We start from the raw sequence: 23,175 nt of genomic DNA on the forward strand, positions 1-23,175 counted from the left end.
ATGTTGTTTTTGAGTACGTGACAGGAAAGACCCGCACGGCAGCAAAAACATTCCAGAGGTGCGGCCACATTCAACTACATTTGGCCTGCCCCAAAGGTGCCCCCCCCCCCCCCCCCAAAAAAAAAAGGCAGAATATTACTGATTTCTATCTTGGCAGGTACACTTTTGAGTAGCGCTGGCCAAAGCGCAAATTTGGGAAAGCGCTACCTAGAAGGAATGCTGAATGTAGTGAACAAACGATAACGCTAAGAACACCGGGTGTCCTGCTCGTATCCCCAGCGCTATATATATACGCGAGAAAATGACATTCGGTGAGCGCACTCGAGCGTCTGTCTGCGTGGCACGCAGTGGGAGACTCGCGGCTGTCGACCTAACGAACAACAACAGCAACCATAAAAAAAACAGTAAGAGCTACAGGGCAGCGGTCAGCGTGATAACAACGAAAGGAATGGCGCACAATTCACATTCCCGAACGAGGCAACGGCTCCACGCAAGGTCAGCCTTGAAGTCGTCGAGCCAGGCGCAACGAGTGGCCGGGCGATACAAATGGATGCCCATAATCGGTACCGCGTCGGAACGCGGCGCCGATATCATCACAACTAGAAACGACATGACAAATGGCCGGCCCCTATTGGCCCCGTCGGACCGGGCCGCTGGAAACGGCGTTCTGGTGCGCGCACGTTTTTAGAACCCAGACGCGCACGCGATGTGCAGCATATGCGCCACCCTCGCCGCCCTTCCCTCTTACCCCGTTATTACGTTTACTCTTGTTCGAGGCGTCGCGAAATTACCAGCGCATGGTACACATTGAAGTGTGGACTACGATCTGTTCTCGCTGCCGTACTTGCCGTTCTGCGTCTCAATACTTACGAAAAAGGAAAAATCAATACATTAAAACAAGAATTTCGGACCAACTTAACGGGGAGAGGGAGAGAGGATGCAAGTATAGGAGAGGTAGGAAGGTCGACTGGAAGAATGTCCTGTTTGCTACCCTACAATGGGGGACGAGAAAGTTCGAATAGAGAAAGAAAAGGAGAGAGTGAGTAACCGTACTGAAAACGTTTATGTACGAGTATGAGGAACCCAACACATTCAGGACGTTTGCACGAGGTCGACACAGGAGTATAAAATGAGCTTGTCGGCCATAACTTAGCCTGCCTGGTTCATATGAACGCAACTGGTTCCAGGTTCAGTGAAACGGCCCATATGGAGGCTACGTCGTTTCGACTCATTTTGCAAGGTTTCATGTACCTATAAAGCATGGTCGAATCGGGTCAGGGATAGGGAGCAGTCAAGCTGGGGGTCACTGCGATCTCAACTCATCAAAAAAAGAGCTGAAACGCAGTCAAAGTCGACTTCAGGCGGTGAGCTGGTGCAAGCACATGTGCCTTCACACGCTTCTATGCCAGTTCTCTGTGCCGCACTATGTGGCAAGAAAGAAGCATAACGGCGCCACGACCTACTTCGTACATCCGCAGGACCAATTGCCAATGGTTAGTGTCAATGGTTAGTGTTAAATATAAGTGTTAATGGCAGGTGTTAATGGTTAAGGGTAAACAAGCTACAACGGCTAAGTGTACCTCAAGAGAAACCTCTGTCATTCTGAGCTAAGCACACGTCCATCAATGCTGCCAAGATTGCGGATGTCGCAGGGAATGAAAGATAAAAATTACGGGCCAGATTCGATCTGGCCGACGGGCCCCATTACTCATCGCGGGACACAGGCATGCAACGCACGCGCGCTATAGCATGTCCAGGGGGCGGAGGGATACGGCCGCGTTGACGTCTTTGCTCGACACACGAAGGGCGAACACGCTGGCGCCACTTTTGTGCGTTCATGCGCGCTCTGAGAAAAAAAAAAAAACAAGAATGCATCTCTTTTTTTTCAGCATTCTCTTGCATGACGGATGTTCCAAGGACGACGGTCGGTGGACGCCCTTGCCTGTCTCTCCGCAGCGCTGTGTCGGATCGGGCGCGTGCTCCCGGATTCACAGCCGATGCGGCGGCCTCCACGAGCACGCGAGCTACTGCTGCCCGCGTTCGCCGCTCGACGCAGTGCAAGTGGGTCGGCGGGCTGCGCCGCGCTCTCCTGTTTCCGTGCCATTGTTGTATACGAGAGACAGAGAGAGAGAGAGAGAGAGAGGATTTCTTTTTGTTTCTTTCCTCGCTCGGCCACTGTCGGTGATGATTGACGCCAGTGTCAACGGTTCCGGTTACGCGAATTCGCAGTTTGTTCGCGAACCGCGCACACGCGTAATCACGTATGTAACTGAGCAATTACTGAAAGTAATTGAGTACTTTAACGTCACTTTCCTCTCGATTTTATTTCCATCGCACAAGTACGGTGAAGACAACGAGCTGGCCTGACTCTTTCGATGCGCTCTCTGCAGCCCTTCACACGTTGTTTACCTTGATTAAGAATTGCTTTTCAAAATTTTTTTCTTTGATAATCTTCACTCGTTTTTCTTGTGAAGACATCTGCAGCGACACTGAAGTCGCGCTCAATGTGCGCGCTGAAGAGTCGTGCTCTGCTGCCAACGTAAGGACACCTTGCTCACAAGATTGGGGAAGGCGCTTCCGATAGGGCTGGAAAACTCGAAACTCGCCCATAGGTGGTTCTGCGGCATCAACGTCCGAAGTGGTCATCGCTGCGTGGAAGTGCCATTTAAATTTGTCGCCCACGATCTGATGGACCTTTTTCCGGTGCCCTTTACTCGTTAGCTATTTAGACTTAAACGACCAGTTGTAACAGACGCCAGTCAAAGTGCACGTTCCTCGAGAAGCTGGGCAAATCTGTAATGTAATTTAATGCGAAGCTGTATAGTAAAATAGCATTTGTGTTATAATCTCAAAAATGGGTGTATATGAGTCACGAATACTGGCTCTCTCTTTTTTTTATATCATTAACAGAATTTCTAAAAAGTCACCGATCGCATATAGCACAGTTCTCCTTCTTGAAATAGTATGCTCCCAGAGGCGGACATTATTTGCTTTTAAGATCGAATCGAATATTTGAATAATTAACGAATGCTTGCTAATTACCTTTTGATCAAATTACTTGCAATTTATGCAATTTATAAATAGTAGCTGGTTGCTTCGACTGTCATATCCACTTGGAACGAATTCCGAGGATGACACCAGGTTCGAGATATCCGTTTCCCAATGTTTTCAACGAAATGCATTGGTGTTCAGTAACTTTCGAGCTTTAACGCATAAAAAGCAGATTTATTGCAGCGGAAAAACCGTAAATTTTACCCCAGTTTCAACTGCGGATGTCTTAAAAGTTGTGCTAGTTAGAAAATTTGTTCCAAGTGAGAGTGCCTCGTGCAGCGACTGGCTTTAATTTGGGTATTGTAATATGTTGCCTAAAATAATTAGTTGAAGTTGTCTAGTGAAATTTCGTTAATTAGTCAAATATGCAGATCAATTTTCAATCAGTGTAATGTCTCCTTTCTTGAAGGGGACCAGATAAATAAGCAGATTTCTGTTATGTGATATAGGCAACTTTTAAAAATATGGCAAGGCTAAAATAAAACAGAAACATATGCTCTTTGCGTTGAGAGAACTCATACACCGCACTAAGCGAAGAAAAATTGTGTAGCGGTTCTTGCCACCCACGAAGGCCACTTAAAGACTTTTTCAGGAGAGAGAGATAAATTTATTATAAGATAGAAGCTCAGAGGTCGGACTGCCAAGAGAAGCGTGCCAATCTGCGAGTCTGCCATGTTCAGGTGAGCGAGGCGTCGCTGAAATCTGCATATTGTGGGAAGGAGGTATCCCACATACGTGTTTTCATCATTTTGGACGCTGTAGTTCCCGCCAAATGTACGTACTCAAAGCTGCGTCGCCTGTTGTAGCTTGTTTCGTCAAAAATGTAACTAGTTACGTGTAATTCATTACCGAAAAAGTAATTGAATTGCAATGCGCTTTAGGCAGTTAACAAAGTAATCGTTAATTTATAAAATTGCGAAAAGATCTAATTGATTACAAGCAATAATTTCAAGTGTGATAGGTGGACAGCGAACTCCGCCTAAGCTAGAGTTGTTCATGCTTAGCAACGACCGTGCTCCTTGAAGCGGGTGCACGCGCCCTATGCGGTGGTCATTTTATTGCGGTAGCAATTATATGGACACTCCAAGCGAATTTTTACCGTCGGCGTCGCCGTGAGGTTCCGTATATATTTAGGCATGTGTTTGTTGTATGCCAAGCCATGCTGTACGACATCCGGTATATGCGAATTATGTATTGACAGACCATTCTACCACTAAAGCTGCTCATACTAGTTCTTAAATTCTTGAGAGAATTATTCCTCAGAATTTTGAGGATGGCAGCCCGCAAAGGAATGCCACGAAACAAAACACTGACAGCGCATGCCTTTTATCTTAAATCTTCTCAGACTTAAAGGGACACCAAAGCAAATACGAACTCGATGTGGACTCTTTACATACGATTCCAGAAATCTTGCAACTCTTGTTGCGTGCCAAGGAAAGACTTATTTTACGAGAAAATTGCATGTGAAGGGTACGAATACCTGCGTCGCTATACGAACATCCCGCTGCCCGAACGGGGAGTGGTGACGTAGAATACGCCATCACCGCCCTTTGCGGCCGCCGGTGAGTGAAACGGTTCCGGAAGACGGCGGTACGGTGTTTAGCACAAAACGCAAACGCCCGGTGATGGAGAAACCGAGCCACGGCAGGGCGGTGGACTCGCCGCTGGAGCTGCTTTTGGCGAAAGTGACGTGGACCGTTTGGGCATACCGCGGCATCACTATGTACTTTCATTTTGTGCGAGTTTCCCGAGTCAGCAAAATCAGCGCGGCACTACGCGATAACGAAACTACCGAAACGCGAAAGCACGGTCAACGCGAAGTCGAGCGAAAACAAAACCTTTCGAGCGCCTGCGTCGTTGTCAAGGGAAATGTCAATTAGTTCTTTTCTTTTTCTAAAAATAAAACAGAACTCGTCAAGTAGTGTCTTCTTTCTACCTATAACGCAATATAACGATGTTTTTATAACGTGTGGTTGAGTACTAGGGACAGAATGTAAATGAGGAGTGCCTTCGTCATCGTGCGTGTATACTTGAATTTCCCAGGGAAGTCTGTAATCGTGCTTTGCATTTACCTCCATTTCTCGATTACTAACGCTCTGTTCGCGATAATATTGACGCCTTGTAGATTCTCGAGCACTAATCTATCAGTTTAGCTTGATCTAATATTTGCCTTTAGTGTCCCTATAAATATTAAAAGGGCGAAACAATAACAGAGCTTGAACCTGAAAAATTATGTAATCTTATTGGCGCGGCCGTGGAACGTGATCGGCCCAGAAAAGAGGTTTGAAACATACCCTATAGATATGAAGAAGTGGTGTTAAAGTCGCTGAGAAAGACGTTGGCTTTAATTATTAAATATAAATGAAATTGTCCGATGGCATGATTCCAACACAGGACCTCTAGCACAACAGTTCGTTTTTACTTGGTCAGCTAACGTTTACTTCAATTCATACTGCCACTACAGCTACGAGCCTTATTACACATTGTGTAACATTCTAAAAGGTTGCTATCGCATTCATTGATTGCTTCGTCCTGATGGCGAAACGGTGATTTTTTTATCTGCGATGCAAGTCCGACCACGAAAACAAGCGCAAATGCAAAGAGAAGAAAAGAAAAAGAAAAGGAGAGAAGCTGTTTGCTTTAAAATGTTACCTTGTTTCTAATAGAAGAATTTGCCACTTTGTCACTACATTTTAGCGGTTGCCGTTCCAATTTTCGACTTAAACGACCCACAATATGACGATTAACGCGTGTTTGCCGGCTTCAATAACCTGCGCGGAATTTCGCGCCTAACGTCACGGCGAATAAGATGACGTCACTTACGGAAGCCCAGAAGGTCCCCGTTCGAATGAAAGCGTTGTCGCTGAATTGAAATTGTCACGTCTACAGGCGGTCAACATTTATGACAGATGCTCGTGACCACACTCTTCTCGCGGTAATGCTTATGAACACTGAAGTTTTCACATTCCTGTACGATAGCATACCTGCCTTCAAATTTTATGTGACTGTCGGTTCCATTCTTTTGTGTTGAGATTAATGGCCACATCGGCTGAGTAGGTTGCCATGAAATTCCAGTGTAAGAGCAGGAGACTTAAAAGTATTGTCTATACAAGCTTGATAAATATATATATAAAGAAAATGAGCGATATTTCACTTATGAATAGTTCAGCAAACCAATTCCTAATTAATTTTCCTGTCTATTCTCTTTTTACTCACGTACCATTTATATTTCTTTTAGTTCCAGTGTACGCTCCGTGGCCAGCAATAAGCGTGAACAAGTTGTTCTAATTTTCCTTGATGTGGAAGTGGTGGCATTACAGGCTTAAAAGGAAGGTTTCCGCGATAACAGCGCAGACTTTCAACGCGCGTCATTCATTCACTGAAAAATGTCGAAACCAGTTTATGTACCCCCCCCCCCCCCCCCCATCAGGTAGGGGTCTCATAGGAGGAACACGCACAAGTTTCCCTCCCTGCCACTCTAGCAGCGGCACCATTATGAGCGCCTCCACGAAGCCACACAAACGCAAAAGCACAAGAAGCGCAGGAAACGGAACGCAAGAGACATCGCGCGTACCCGATTCCGGCTCTGTTCCCAGAGCCTAATTTTTGCGGCCTGACCTAGTCTACGCGAGCACTACGCATACCCGCACGCAAACACACACTGCAGAGACCGCGATCCGTACTGTCCAGCCGTGGCACGTTTTAAAGCTCGCGAACTTACTAAGAGAGAGAGAGAGAGAGAGAGAGAGGCCGCGCTTATCAACAAGCGCGCGGGGCCGCCGCATCTTGCTACCTCCGCCGGAGCATCCGCGGCAGACAATGAGCAATCGCCGCAGAAATCGGCGCTCCAAATCTGCGTCGCTCTTGAAGCGGACTACATGGCTATATAGCTCCGTTCGTGGCCGCCATCACGCGACGAGTCTCCACGTAGTCGCGCGGGCTCGCCATACACGTGGGAACGTCGGGCAACTCCCTCTTCGTCTCGTATTTTGAGAGCATGATTGCCGCGTCCGCGCGAGACAAACAGACCAACTGTGTACGAAAGGCTACGCTGTCCCCAATGTTCCAAGCGCACAAGCAAGGACGCCGGCCGGGACAGCTGCATTCGAGCAACGCACGGCCGGCGATCTGCCTCGAGTCCGAGATCAAATATTTGAGGGGAAGGAGCTCGTATTATGACTGCGCTACCTCGCCGTTTGCTCGCATACAAGGCGTCTGATGGATGACCGCCAAGAGCGGCTTGTGTGCGCGCTGGAGCAAACAATGGCGCCGCGCAGTTCGAGAAGAACGAACAGGGAAATTGGCGAGACGATTGGCGTACGTGTAGGAAACGACGGACTCGCTCAGCGTGGATCCCCACGCCTGGTTGGGCAACGGTATGCAGCCGGAACTGAAGCATGCACGGAGACTCCCGAGGGGATCGAGCACGCCTTATACGGGCGCCGATCGGCTCGGTGCCCAGATCACGTGACCCAGGGAACCTAGCCGTCCGCAATGGCTCTCTGGACTCTCGCGGTGATGTACAGAGAGAGGAGCCTAAAGTCGTGTCTACGTGATCCCATCGCGTGTAACCATGCGAGACGATCATGTGCGTTTTAAAAAGGCGGCGGCATTGAACGCCGGTGATGGATGGCACGGATTCAAATTTTTTTTTTCCCGCCACCGAAGCGACGACACGCTGTTAGTACGCTCAGAGACTGCGGAGTTATTTTGATAGTTTATTGCATGCAGTTCAGAATGCTTGCTAAGCAGGCAACATAAAGTGCGGCCAACCGTCGACGAGATCAAGAAGCGACGTATCGGCACGCGGAGCACATTTGAGAGCACCCGCTGTATGAGGGCACTCCCAGTTTTAGAAAACGCCATCCCCGAATTCACTGTGTGCGTTATTTTTGCTATTCGTATCTATAGGCGTGGTTAAATTAGGTTGAACTAAATTGGTGGGAAGCAGACGCCTACAGCTACACCAATTTACTCACATGCAGAAAGGTATTTGATTTAGAATGAGGAAAAAAAGAGTAAAGATGACACTTTAACACGCACAAGTTTTAAAACATGGACGATGGAAAAAAAAGGGGAAAGAAGGGAACATCAACAGGAAACGGGAGTCAGCGTAAAAAATTGTCTCTATACTATAGTATTTTGAACAGATGTCGGCAATAATAAATATGCATTTCACTGCACTGAAAGCTGCACTTTCAAGGCAACGGTCCAATTATTGTCCCAATTAATTTCCCAAGCGACAATAATCACGCTATAGGCCGACCCGACACCGATTTCGGTCTGCCGACTGTTGGCCACAGCGTTTTTTTACCTTCGCGTTGGCGCCTCTGTCTCACTATCCCGACGCCGACAATCTGCCGACTGTCGGCGGATTGCCGGCGTCGGTACAGTGTGACAGAGGCGCCGACACGAACGTAAAAAACGCTGTGGCCAACAGTCGGCAGACTGAAATCAGTGTCGAGTCGGCCTATAGCGTGAGTGAGCCTTTACCGTTGCTTCGTCTTACTACAGTACGAAGCCTTCAGTGCAGAGATGGTACGATTGTACCGACCTATGTCAAATCGCGGCTCACTCATTACGGATTGACTCACCGATAATTACGTGGTTCTTTCGCTACAGTACTGAAATTTCGTGGTCACTCAGTTGCGCTGTTCTCCAACTTCAATGTAGCGAATCAGAAACGAAACTGCCTTAAGCTAAAATCCCCTTTTCGCGGGTTCATTGCGACAGACATGAATCCATACGTCACTGAAATGACGAGAAGGAGAGATGGATGGATGGATGCAAAATTTAATGAAGGTCCTGAGAAACGCGACTCAGCTCTCTTTCTCTCTCTCTCGTCCCAACGTGGGAACGAGAGGGAGAGAAAGAGAGCAAAAACACCCCCCCCCCCCCCACACACAAAAGAATGAATGAAAGCGGCTGCAAGAGACCATGACACAAACATCAAGAACAAAATACTAACAGCGGCAGTAAAAGTGCCGCGGCTTCCAGGAAAGTACTCAACGGAAGGCGGACAAAGCGCACTTTTGCGCACTTTTACAGGAAAGCAGCTCATAGAGTGGCACCGGCAACGAACACTCGTGCCCAAGACGTTTAGATGTGACCGCACCTTGCGATTCCAAGTGCCCCGCAATGTAGCGGCCGCCGTGTCGGTTGGCCACCCACCGACATTAGGAAGAGCGGGGGAGACGGACCATTTCGCGCGGAGGAGAAGTAGGGTGTGCTCAGTCGTTCGTCCAGCATCTTGGTCCAGACCGTTTTGTTTCTCGTCTTTTCCTCCCGCTTTCCTCCATCCAGACGAGACGTCACCACCGAGGAAGCGCGCACGCATGCGCCGAGGTGTTGCATTCGGAGCGCGGCCGAGTGCCGCAGGTTGGACGCGGAAGGCGCGAACTGTGTCACCTCGGTGGACACAGTGGAGACGGCCAGTGAGTGAGCGTGCAGATTTCGAGCCTCTCGGACTCGGGACAGTTTTTCTTTACCTTAGCGGTCTCTTTCTTTCATTCACCTTACGCTTCTTTTTCTTCTTTCGGCAAAGGAACCGTAAAGGCGCGCCATCAAGTATACGCAGAACGGCGAAGAAAGTTGAATACGCCGAGAGGCGTTCAGCACGCTCACCAGACGCGCACACGCACACGCCTGGCATTGTAAGCTCTACGGGGAAGGAGAAATGAAGGAGAGGGGCTGGCTCCTTCCGCGCGAACCCGTCGACGAGAGCGACGGTGCGCGGCTCCGAGGCCAGGCAGCGGCGAGGCACCCGAAGGAAGCCCGGGAAAGGAAGAGTCGGATACAAGCCGGACGACGGCGGCAGCGGCCGCGCTCGGGGCGTGATCCACCGCAACAGCAGGGCCGGCTGCGGCGACGGCGTGCGCACAGCGCGGGGTCGGCCAAAGGCAGCCGCACGCAGCCAGCGGCGAACGGCGACAGCAACACGCGGGAGCAGCTCGCCGCGGGGCAGGCACGACCGGCGGGCTCTTTGTAACCGTCCGGAATGCTGCGCGCCGTCGCTTCGGTATTACAGAGGAATATAGGCCATCGGAGGGCGGAAGGCACGCGCGGGCTCGCGTAGCACTGCGTACAAAAGGCAAACGGACGCGCGGCGAAGTCCAAGGCGGTCCGCTGGCTGCTGCCTCCCGGTGACTGGTCACGCCAATTCATTGCCAGCGCCAGCGGCGAACGCCAGCGCATGGCGCGATGGCGTTTTGTTTTGCCTGTCGTGAAACGGCACCGACGGGGGAGGGGGAGTTGCGAAGACAAAAAGCACCCAGTGACGACGTCGGCGGGCCGCGCCATCGTCCGTCTGCCCTCTTTCCGTCCGTCTGTCCGCGTAGAGGCGGCGCCATTGTGTACGGGTGTGCGGATCCTGCTGTATGGCTAATAGCGCCACGCCGATCGCCCGCGTTGCGAACGCACTGCCCGCACGGCGCCGCGGGAGTATGCCAGCGACAGAACCACGAGAATGATCAGCCGGGTAAAGAATGAGGATTAACTGGAAGATTTCATCGGTCTGCACTCGCTCGCACGCATGCACTGCAGGTGTATATGCCTTCGTGCATGTCCTGGGGTGCGCACTGTTTGTGCTTGCGAGTCGCGGGATCGAATCCCGGCCACGGCGGCCGCATTTCGATGGGGGCGAAATGCGAAAACACCCGTGTGCTTAGATTTAGGTGCACGTTAAAGAACCCCAGGTGGTCAAAATTTCCGGAGTCCTCCACTACGGCGTGCCTCATAATCAGAAAGTGGTTTTGGCACGTAAAACCCCAAATATTATTATTATTATTTGTGCTTGCGAGGAAAGTGGCCTTATACTGCGAAAAGTGTTGACAGGCCCACGTGCCCACGCATGCTCGCGCGAGTGTTTTCCCACAGTTACCAAATAAAGGGTTGTGTAGGTTATAGAGTACACTTGGTGGAAATAATCCCAATTTCATTTGCCCTGAGATATTTGCTGAGTACGTGGCAGGAGCGAGGCTCGTCAGACGTGTTTTGTGAGCACTGCAGGCTTTTATGTGCTATCTGGTTATCTAACCGCGCGAACTAACTACGCACGCTGCAGTGGTGACATGCGCTATCACCTTCTACATCACAGCGCACTGCTCGCGTATAGGCACCTGTCCTTCTCTAAGAACGAAAAACAAGGAAGGGCAGCATTGAGATAACAGTTTCTGTTGCCTCGCAGAAAAGAGAACAAAACCACCGCTAGGTTTTCTAACAGACGACTTGCTTATGAACGATGTCTCTTAAACGCGGGTTAACCGATAAAACTTTTTTCAGTTTGAAGTCTTGCACTCCGATATTAACGTGTATTCACATATTTTTTTTCAACAAAGCTTTGTGCGAGAGACACGCTCAAATGAATGCGACTGGCGCATTGCTCAAGGCTGGCAGATTTGCCGAGATCTATAACACTGGCGTGGGGTAAAAAAAAAATGTGGCACCGGAGAGAAAGGTGATAGCGAACATAGCGAACATGATGAACTGCGCATACAGTAAAAATAAAGCAACTAGTTTAGATATATAATGGCATGGGAGAAAAGGTAGGGCACAAACGGCTTAAAGGCTAGAACTGCCTGAGGAATGTGGACGTGATTACGCGCCACACAGCAGTAGCATTGTAGATTAAAATTACTCGGAGCCTATATAGAACAGGCGAGAGCGACAATACGTATCACACTGACCCGACCAAAACTTAACATTTCAATAAAATGATGGAGGATATTTGTCAAGAACAACCGAAGCGTATAGATATATAAAGGTCGGTGCATTTGCGAGCTTGCACAGTTCGCACGCATATTTTGCTGCTTATTTTATTCTTCAAGGTACGAGATCACGCAGTTATTAGTCCCGGCAGTCTGACGTGGCGTAATTACGCTGGCTGCGCTAAACGCCTTGCGACATGTATTTGGCAGCTTAATAGCCGCCGTTGATCAACGCGTCACCGCTAAGTGGCTCCACAGCGTTAGTGTAGCAGAGAGCACACGTAAAGAAGTCAGTGCATTCCTTCTTGCACCGAATGAAAAAAAATAAAGGGGGTGGAGCCTGTTGCACATGCGCAAAGGCACAACGAACAGTTGGTTCGGGAAGCGCGGTGGTATAGATCACAAACACGGCACCGACCCATGCTTCGGATTCGCAAAATAATCCGATTACTCACTTCGAAGGTTAAAGCACCCATCATTCAGCAAGTGGTGCCGCTAGCGAGAACAGCAACCATCAGGCTGGATTTCTTTATTTCATGTTTTTATTTATCGGGGGCCTATAGCCGAAAACGCGGACGGCATCAACGCACGGCAACGCTAGCGCCACTTTTGGTCCACTTTCTCCGCGTTCGAGGCTTTGAAAGCCTGAGAGAACGGTGCGCCCGACGCATCGCTTTCCTCTACGCGGCCGCCAACGCCAGAATAGGGTCAGAGCTGTATACGACGGGCATTCCGAAAAACATCGACACTTTCCGAGCCGCTGCAGATGTATACAGCGGAGCAGGCCGGCGTGCCGGCACGTCTTCTTCCATGCGCGATGGCACACACACGCCCACTCCTCGGTCATCGTCGAGGACAGCTCGAAATAGAAGTTCCCGCGTGCACTGAGAGAAAAATTCGACGATTTAGTAGCCCTGAGACGAGCAATGCCAGGCGCGGCGGTGCCTAGAACGAAAGCAAAACATTGTTCAAGAGGCTGTGGGAAAGTAAGGAGAAAAAAAAAATCCTGCCACTGAATTGCAGCTGTTGCCACCGTCTCGCGAAAGAAAGCGCCCATGATTCGCGGTCTCCATGCTTCCAGAGGCGATCTGGCTGCTGTTAACGCGAAAACGCGCGCGCGCACACACACACGCACACACACACGCACACACGCACGCACACATGCACGCACACATGCACGCACACGCACACACGCACACACGCGCGCACACGCACACGCGACGTAAACGCTTATGTCTGTACGAGAGGACAGCGTGCGTTTGCGCGTCATGCGCTTTCCAGTGACACAAATCAGGACCAGCAAAAAATGTTCGACAGGCTTCGGCATTGCGCTTCACTGTGCTCGTTAATATTAACGATCGGGCTTATCTTGTGCGTGGGCGGTCCGATCTATCTCTGTCTATCTCGATCTATCTATCTTCTCGTCTATATAAGTATAGTCCCTCTGAGGGGTAACGAGACGTCTTATGTTGCACTTTCCAAAACAGGTAAAAGCGGGGAGGAGGGAGGGGGAAAATATTTATCATTGTCGATGTTGCTTCATGACGCCAAAACAGTTTAAGAACCAACGCGTTTTGACCGTTTCGTTAATTTCTTTATGCCCCCCTCCTTTCTTTTATGTTACCGTATAGCATTATCGGTGGACTTCAACCACTTTATAAGTACCTAACCCAAAACACCAAGTGTGTTGAGCGAACGCGACCGGCGTCCCAGTGTGCATGAAATCGTAAGTTCGTAAGATATGCGAGGGCATATAGAAATGTCGCTTTGACAAATGAGAGTGTGCAACGTTGCCCGTTGCAACGTTGCCCACTCGCGATTCGTCACAATCATCACAATCTAAGTGATGATTGACGCGCATTTACCTTAACTACGCAGCAACCCTCTCTCTTTCGATTAAGCCTATTAAAATGGGGAAATCAAAAAGGCCTGATGCCTTTGAGAGGCACGCTCTCTCGTAACCGTATTTTCACATACGTGGCAGATCTTAGTTCTGACAAATTTCTCTGAATTGCGAATATTGCTACCACGTGCCACTGGAGTAAAGCCAACATATGTCTCTGCATTTGGGAAAGGCATACTTTGTGTAGCGCAAACGTGGAACGGGATAGTCACCGTCCTGCGCATCGTCATGCACGTAGACGTTGCGCACGCTCGGTGAGTAATACCGGCGCAATCAGGACATTGGTGGACCCGAGCAAAGGAACGAAAACCGACTTAATGCAATTTCCTCTGTGCATACAGCAAACCCCGTTCTTGATCTTTCCAATATATTTAGTAAATCACCGCTTTTGAGTCATAATTATAGCTTTGTTTACCCATACCTATCCTAAGATATGGGGACCATAACTTCCTCGGAATATAATGTGTAATCTAAGAAGTTGCCTAACCATGTTTTATTTATTAGTTTTTCCTAATAAAAAGAATGAAAAAGAAAGAAGAGAAAAGAAGAAAAAGAAATCGACTAAAAACGGTTTCCACGACACCACCTTGCGAGTTTTTCTATTTTCTTTTTCTAACGACTCTTCAGCCCTTATAGCGCCCTTCTGAGACAATAGAGTGTGCTTTTTCTCGCACTCCCAATTCTGTGCACGAAGAAGGTCTCTGCGTTCCCTGTACGCTGCAGGAGTATTCCACTTCCGCTCCGCTGGTTTGCTCTCGTTTCCGCCTGCAGGTACAGGGCTCGGAGCAGGCACGTAAGGTCCACATGTGCCTGGAAATAGCGCTCGCCTTCCCGCTGTTCCGTCTTTCTTTTCTTGTTGAAGCTCTTTACAGCCTTCACTGCTCCGAGGCGCGCGCAAACGATCTGAGAACGACGGCTAAAGGAAGGATTTATCGTTTCCGGAAAAGGATCTCGAGAAAATACCTCTTTAAGGCCCACGACTCTTGAGCTATTCACTGTGGCCGATGTATGGAAGTGATGTCTGAAGCCAAACGCGGAGCCTGAACATTGACGGCTACTTGAAAGTCTCAGCATCCATAGTCTAAGCATTCACAGCGTTAGTTGCTGCGTGATTTCGTTTCTAAGAGAATTTGTTACCGCGTGAGGAACATTCAAGAAGAACGTCTGTGTTCATAACCTTATGCCGCCGTGCATACGCTTTTATTGTGCATTACCACTTTATCCACTCAGTTTTAAGAGATGAGGCTTCTGCGATAAGGCTTTAAATAATGCATACGCAGGTACTTCGTTTTTAGACTTCAAAGCAGGGGCCTGTCCATTCAAAGTCATGTAAACGTATAGCTACTTGCTTATTGCACATGACACACGTGTCGCAACCAATGTATCAAAGGTATCACCAAGGTATCAACCAAAGTCTGCAAGGTATCGGTACAGCCGTTGAACAAACTCGCTAATAATACCAATGTTAGTGGCTTCACGTAAGTCATTGAAGCTAATATGATACAACTGAAGTGGACTTGCCTTGAAGAAGACAAGTCCACTTGCCGAAACGTTGGCTCCTGCTTTTTCCTTGTCGTTTTGCTCACTGCGGTAAGTGGGCTTTCTAGAACGCATTTTTGTCTTTTTCCTGTGAATTCGTCTTCTTTATAATTTTGAAGTTCTACTAGGCTCGTTGTTGGAATAGTCGCGACTTCGTGGGGAAAGTGAGCGTTGGGGAAGGGGGAGGGGGGGGGGGCGTTATGATTAAATATTAAGCGAAAACCTCCGGTTTCTCAGTGAAACCTGCAGACTGAGTTGGCTACCTTGAAAGCTCCAAAATTGCTCTGGTAAATACAAAAAGACACCAATGCATAGTTTAGAAAACAAGAACCTAATCGTTGTAGCACGTCTTCAAAGCTTGTTGTTAAACTAAAGTAAGATTTTCCACCTTCCTGCCTACTGTTGAGCTGTACTATAATGTTCAGTCAGCAAAAAATACAGTGGGTGTGAAAAGTAGTTTTGTTTATATATTAAGGCAGAGAAAAACCGGAAGCTGATAACTTGAACTTAATATTCAACTTTATAGGTTATGTATGTTAACTTGTTCTTTAGGCTTTAGTCACTATGACAGGCCGTTTTAGAAATGAAGACTTCGAATAAACTGCTTCGATATTCTGTTGAAACCAGGGCTATCATGCTTGCGTAAGCACATGAATCTAAAGTTCGAGCTAATGGTGAGACCGATGTCAACGTTCCTGTTTTCTTCTTTATAAACGGCGAGAGAACGCATGTAGTGTCACGGCTGGACACCTCATATGCCGTGTGTCCCAGCTAAACGTTAGCCAAGCTGTACAAAAAGAAAAAAAAAACAGAAAGGTTTTAAAGAACATGGTGCAAGGTACAATGATAAAATCCACGCTGTTCGGTTTTCAGACCTCTGACGATCCAACACCGTAAGTCTTAAAATCGTATCTTGCACCATGTTTATCAGTTCCTTTTTTTTTTCGTTCAACAACATGGTAAACGTTAGCTGGTACACATTACATGTGCGAAGGGTGACATTCTTGCAAGGCACTTGCTGATAATAGAAGGTACACTCTGACTGCAAGTCTCAGATTTTACGCCATTGAGTTTCCTAACCTAACCTGTACTCTCATTTGCCAACGTACGTTCTCTCCCTCTTCTAACATCAACGCTTTTATCTGTACTGCAGCTTGCTAAGGTTAGATCACTGCGGAGTACATTAACCCGCTCGTCATGGGGTCCAACGAAACGAGCGATGTCCTTACGAGCTATTCAGCGCCACTAAGCTATAAGCTATTTAACTATTGAACGTCATCAAAGTCATAACTGAGTATGTAGTGTAAGCTGTAGCTGTAGCAGTGTAAGCTTTAGTGTAGCAGCTAGTTTATTGATATACTACTTTATATAATCTAATCTCAATCTCGGCCTTTTAGTTACGTAACTTGTGGCATTTTTTATACCATAGTGTGTCCCACCTTGTTTGTCTCTATAGCTTCTGTCATTTTTTGAACGAAGGATCTGGCCCCATAGCATGTCGGAGCTGCATGCCGTAGATAAACATGTATATGCGTACGTGTGAACTGGGCAAGTCGTCTACGTTTGCGTTAGGTTATTTAAGACTGTATTAAGACTTTCAAGATGAGCCGTATAATATACAGGAAACTGAATCACGCTGACTACCTGGTTATATGATAACTGAATATATATATATATATATATATATATATATATATATATATATATATATGCAGGTATGGTAAGTTTTCTCCTTCGCGTCGGCCCATTTGGTATAACGCAACATACGGCACGTAGTTGAAGCTGATATGAGCTGTGCTTATACGTTCTGTGATTACTGCTTACTGAGGATCGCGCTTACTCAGCCGACGTGGGAGGCACAACCAAATATCATGAAGAATCAGGAACTAGATAGCGATAGCAAAGATCTGGGGCCGATCGTTTTTCAGTTAATGAACATGCTATATTATGCGTTTTGGCAAAGCAATCCTCAGCAGGCACGGAGCTGTGACAACACTAAGTATGCAAATATAAATTTTTTCCAAATAATCACATCGCGTTAAGTCGTATACGTGTAATCTGGCTTCAAAAGTCACGCCCCCAAGTTAGCATACTGTGCAACTATACTTTCAGTTGTTCTTTACGTACTGCGAGAGTCATTTGTGGGCTCTTTGCACCTCGCGCTAGTGCACCAAAACTGAACATTATTTTCTGTGTTTTTCGTACTGAATTATTCGTGGGAATTAATATTATTACGACCACCTTGCCTGGCTACCTGCCGCCTTTGTGAATGGTCACGAACCACAGTGAGCCGGACGGTATAGTTACAATGCGAGACCATCGCGGGTGTCTAGAATACGTCCAACTGTCTCACTTCTTCGTGTCATCCTGAAGGGCTTGATAAATTGGTCTCTATGTGGGCGTCATTTCTGACTGCTGTGGACTAATCTGTCTCGAGCGGTATGTTTAATCACAGTAGCCGGCCGGCCCTGCGTCTCCAAATGACGCGCGCCCTTCCGGAAACCCACGACCTTTTGCCAACCAGAGACGTTCAACATACAGGTCACACATATCGAATTATAAGGGTTCCCTTATAAAAACAACAGAGGGTCTGTGAGTTACGCAGTGGGTGCCTCTGGATTAATCCTGACAACTTGTTCTGTTTTTCTTTCTTTTTCTTTTATTTAACGCCCACAGGCAAGGTATACGTATTACTTTTGAATTCGCGGCTACATGCGGAAAGTCGTTTGTGAGCATAAAGCCTGCCGAAAGTGTTATTGGTCCTTCTTCCAATGTCTCTCGATGCTTGTCTGGATGCCTATATCATAAAGATGAAAAAGTCGTGCCTAGATGGGCATGCGTTCGGAATTTGTGTTCCAGCTCCCAGCAAAACACAAATTGGCCTAACAGGTACTGATAAAACATTCGTGCGCGAATATCTTATTTTCTTCGTGTGAGTGTGCAATTTGCCCGTATAGGACTAACTAGCTTGAAATCCTTGAAGGAATGGCCGTTTGCTATCAAATAATAGCCGCATTACAGAGGACGAGAATGAAGCAACATCGGAGTAGCCTCAGTTGGTGCAGCGAAACGAAACAAGCGGCACGTACTACTGTTTGTTTCACTTTTCACTCGGAACTCGCTAAGATCGCTCGGGTTAAAGTTGGCGAGAGCGATGTGCTTTGCTGCACTAATAGGCAAAATGATATTTCAGTCGAGTCGGCGGGAGAATGGCTGCTCAGCAATGTAGTCGCGAGATGCGCAATACATTTCTCGAACACTATCTGTCGGTACGAGCCAAAGCCCAGCTTGCTATTCGACGCGATACAGATCGACATACGCTGGCAAGGATAAATATTCTGTCACTCCCTCACCTTCGTCGTCTCCAAGGCCTTTCTACTGTCGAGCTGCGACACGCCAAGAGAAGGCCAAAAGATTCCGGGCACCGTTGCAGAAAGCACCGTTACTTCTTAAACGCTACGTGGCTTCGCGGTCGGCGTCGGTCGGTCCAATCCGTTCTTTTCGTTTTTCCGCCAGCAGGTGAGTCAATCCAGAGGAGCGTGCACACTGGCGAAACACGCGAAACTGGCGTGCAGACCCGGTGGCAAAAAAAAGGGGGCGCGGCACCCAGGCCCGAGAAGGTTTGGAAGGCACGCCACACGCACTCACAAACACACGAACGCACACTCCTTGCTCAGCCCCGAGGGATGAGGTTGAAGAAGAGGCCGCTTAGAAAGACCGGAGGCTGCAGCAGCAGCAGCAGAGCAGCGCTGCGGTTGAACAACTCCACGTTGGCCTCGGATCGAGGAGCAGCAACGCGGCGGCGGCGGTCGACGGCAGAGCAGCCGAGCCTGGTCGGTCGGTCGCGTGGATTTTTTCGTCGGCGATGGAGGGGGGGGGGGGGGAGACAGGTTTCTTCCTCGGGCAAGAAGGGGGCGCCCAAGGAGTGGCTGGACCGGTCGCCCGGCGAACCGGGTCGCAGCCGAGCGAGGGGGATGAACGCGGCGGCGACGGCGGCGAGACGCTCGCGGTGCGCCGGACTCACGCGCTCGCGCCGGCGGCGACGACGTCCAGCGCGCGCTGCCTGTGCTGCTGCCTTTGCTTCGGCGGTGGCGGCGATGCCGGCAGCAGCTCTCGCGCCTCCAAGGTCAAGGCATCTCCGGAGAGCCACGCGTAAGCGTGTGCCTGCTTGCCTTTGCCTGCATGCCTGCCCCCGCTGTACGTTGGCAGCGCCAGAGGCGTCGCGCCGCCGCCGGCACGCGGTGCAACCTACGGGTCAACAAAAACAGGCGTCTCTTCTTTCCGGTGCATTTTTCTTCCGTGTAGCGCGCCTACAGGCCGCCGCCTTTTTCTAAGACCCCCAGTTTAACCGAGCGTGGTTCTCCCTTAACAGCATATTGGTCCTGCGAAATTATGAACGTATTCGATGAAAGTTCGTTTATCGCCTCCCTCTATATTGTTTCCCTCCGTCTCCAAGAGAGGTTGCTGCACAATAACAATAGCCCCTTCTTCAGGTTGGCAGGCTTCCACTCGAGTAAGAATGCCTATCGGACGGCATATTCTATCGGACCGCGTATGTGTGTGTGGGAGGTGCTTCGAAGATGAAAATTTTACAAATGCCTTGGTTCAACCCACTGTTGATCATTTTAGTTGTCCATCTTACTCTGAATCATCGTTATTATTGTGATCACATCTTACGAGCAATGTAATTCTATTGCCAATGACATAAACAACTCATATATTGAGATTGAACTAGTTCGTAAAATTAAATATTAAAGACATTTTTCAGTATTATACTTTGTATTATCTCCTCGTGCGCGTGGCATATCGCTTCGCAGGAACGAAGTGGTGACAGGTTAGAAGCGGTTTTCATTGGTTTGTTAGTTCGCAATTTGCTAATAGACACAAAGGGGCCGGGGCTGGGGACAGTTTACGACCCCTTAAACAGTCATTATCAGACGATAAAGCTTGATATATTACCAGAGAGAATGCCTGCTACGTCACTGATCTAAATTATAAAGCGACGTAAGTTATATTTGAGCACACGTTTGGCGACGTCATTCTGCGCTATTCGCCAGCGTTTGATCCACCGGCATTCCAGCCTGTTTTATCTTCATGTACTCTGTTTTTCATGAGGCACTGAGCCGATGTAGTAGTTGCTGGGTAATAATTGCCACACATTCTAAATCTTTCCGTGATTCGGTGCGTTCTTCCTTCTCGCATGTTCGGCGAAACTATAGCAGTTCTTGCATTTTGGTTACTTCTCAACTCATCACCACCACCACCATCATCAACATATGAAGCTTTCCGTCCCCATTTCCCTTTCCCCAGTGTAGGGTAGCCAATCGGACTCAGTCCTGGTTAACCTCCCTACCTTTCATTTATCACTTTCTCTCTCTCTCTCCCCTGCAGGACAAAGGCCCAGCAATCTACAATTACCCGTGCCTTGCACCAAATGAAACCGTCTTATGCCTGCTGTTGCGTTTCGCCTGCGACACGTGGTTTTGCCGGCGCGACTGCGGCGGGGCGGCAGACATTTTGGCCCGATCGTCGTCGCCGCAACACTCATCGCCAGGTGTTTCCAGGCGCGTCTGCGGCGATGCGACCGCCTAGGGATCCTCCTCTCATTCCAGTTATTGGGCCCGAAACAGGCGATGCCAAAGCAGGGATCTCATTCCAGTCATTGTGCCCGAAACAGGCGATGCCAAAGCAGGGATCTCATTCCAGTTATTGGGCCCGAAACAGGCGATGCCAAAGCAGGGATCTCGTTCCAGTCATTGTGCCCGAAACAGGCGATGCCAAAGCAGGGACCAGCCTCTCATTACAGTCATTGTGTCCGACCGGCAGCGCCACGACAGGGTGCTACGAGATCGTGCGCAGCGCCACGACAGGGTGCTACGAGATCGTGCGCAGCGCCACGACAGGGTGCTACGAGATCGTGCGCAGCGCCACGACAGTGTGCGTCACCATTAGCCCATTGTACATTCACGTGCTCGTCTTTTGAGGGGTTCCTTCTTGCCCTCAACTGCGAGAGTATAAAAACAGCTGCCCCCGGACGCCAAAAAGGAGGGCTCCGATTTCTTCTGTTGAGTGAAGTGCTCTCCCGTCTCTCTACTTCGGTCAACCTGACCGCCAACTCTTTGCGATGTTAAAATAAACAAGTTGTTTCGTTGTTACCAGTCGACTCATGCTTTGCCGGGACCTTCGGATGCTTCGAGTTGTACCCCAGGCCGCCAGGCCAACGCTACCCTTGGGGCTTGCGACCCAGGTACAACCACGGGCGTCAGCGCCGAGTTCCCAACAGATCGTACCCGCAGTCCGATCCAAACATCTGGTTGCCAGCGGTGAGATCGCCTACGACTTCAAACAACTGTCTGCCAGCGGCGAGATCGCGACAACGGAGGCCAGCAGCAAAGAGATGCAGTTGACGGTATGCTGAGCAGCTCAACGACGATCCGGGAGCAGTGCAATGAGCCCTGTGTGACGACTGGTTGCCTGCAGCGGAACGACTGCGCGGAATTCCTGCCTGCGAGGTTTGGTGAGTGCGGGACTTTCTTCTTCTGAGCTTTGCCAGGCTTTTGTTAGTGTCAGAAACAGAGCTGGTAATTGTGGTTGTCGTTGCTGCCGGGTTAGTTTGCGGCAAGACAATAGTAAGCAGTAGAGAAAGCAGCATTCAGAGCAGCCATGGATTTGAAGTCGTTGCGCAAACCGAAATTGTTGGAGCTTGCAAGAGAGTTGGGTCTGGATGTCTCAGACAAACTAAGAAAACCAGAACTGATAAAGGCTATTCTTGAGTTAGAGGCTGAGGATGACGAGCTGTCGGAATGCCTTGAGACCATTGAAGAGAGAGAGACTGCAAAAAGACAGGAGCGCGAACTTAAAGAGCAAAAAGAAAAAGAAGAGCGCGAACGTAAAGAACAGAAAGAGCGAGAGCAACAAGAGAAAAAAGAAGAGCGTGACCGTCAACACGCTTTGGAAATGAAGCGTCTCGAGATAGAGATGGAACGCGCTCGTAATGGAAGTCAGGCACACGGTGCAGGAGAACGAGTATTGTTCAAAATGACTGACCTGATGCGGCCGTTTAAGCTTGGAGAGGACATTGGTTTGTTCCTGGTTAACTTTGAGCGAACGTGCGAGAAGCAGGGGTTCTCTCGGGAAACGTGGCCACAGCGCTTGCTCACTTTGTTACCCGGCGAGGCGGCCGACGTAGTCGCTCGCTTGGATAGAGAGGAAGCAGAGGATTTCGACAAAGTAAAATCGAGTCTGCTAAAAAAGTACCGGCTGTCTGCGGAGGCGTTCCGTCGGAAGTTTCGGGAAAATGAGAAAGGCAGAAGTGAGTCATATACAGAGTTTGCGTATAGGCTTATGTCGAACATGCAGGAGTGGCTCAAAGAAGAGAAAGCGTTTGGTGACCACGATAAAGTTCTGCAGTGTTTCGGGCTAGAACAGTTTTATAGTCGGTTACCGGAGAACGTGCGATACTGGGTCTTGGATAGGCCAGACGTTTGTACGGTGGCTAGAGCCGCTGAGCTAGCCGAGGAGTTTGTGACGCGTCGAGCTCGCGGAGCTAAGGACGGTCAAAAGGGTGAATTTGGCTCGAAGTTTGAGAGGCCAAAGTTCACACCCATGAGATTAAAGGGGGACACGCGTAGTGCGGATGCGAGCGAAAGCAGTCCGACCAAACGTAAAGAGACGGCGGCAGCCAAACGCAGAAAGCGGTTCGAGATGAGGCGAGCGCGCTTGTGTTATACGTGCCAGAAGCCGGGTCACTTTTCGGCGCAGTGTCCGGAAACAACACCAAAAGTTGTGTTTTTTTCAATAGGCAGCACGGACGAGAACATGAAGCTTCTCGAGCCTTACATGCGAGACCTCCTCGTGAACGGGAAAGAGTGCCGAGTGCTTCGCGATTCCGCAGCTACGATGGATGTAGTTCACCCGTCTTACGTAGAACCCCATATGTTCACGGGCGAGTGCGCATGGATCAAGCAAGCCGTGGAA

General features: G+C 49.1%; 1 protein-coding gene across 2 annotated transcripts in view; it reads right to left on the reverse strand.

The window, feature by feature from the left end:
• Window positions 1–23,175, reverse strand: part of bbg (PDZ domain-containing protein big bang) — a 348,240-nt gene that overhangs the window by 237,393 nt on the left and 87,672 nt on the right. Inside the window, exon 1 of one of the 2 annotated variants that reach the window (XM_075680937.1) lies at window positions 18,552–18,989. The exons of the other annotated variant lie outside the window; for it this stretch is intronic. The gene's annotated coding sequence lies outside the window, so the exon portion shown is untranslated. Of the gene's footprint in view, window positions 1–18,551; window positions 18,990–23,175 lie in introns of those variants that run through there. 2 annotated transcript variants of the gene reach the window in all.

This window comes from Dermacentor variabilis, chromosome 2 (genome assembly GCF_050947875.1).
Source record: "Dermacentor variabilis isolate Ectoservices chromosome 2, ASM5094787v1, whole genome shotgun sequence".
NCBI classification, from domain to species: domain Eukaryota; kingdom Metazoa; phylum Arthropoda; class Arachnida; order Ixodida; family Ixodidae; genus Dermacentor; species Dermacentor variabilis.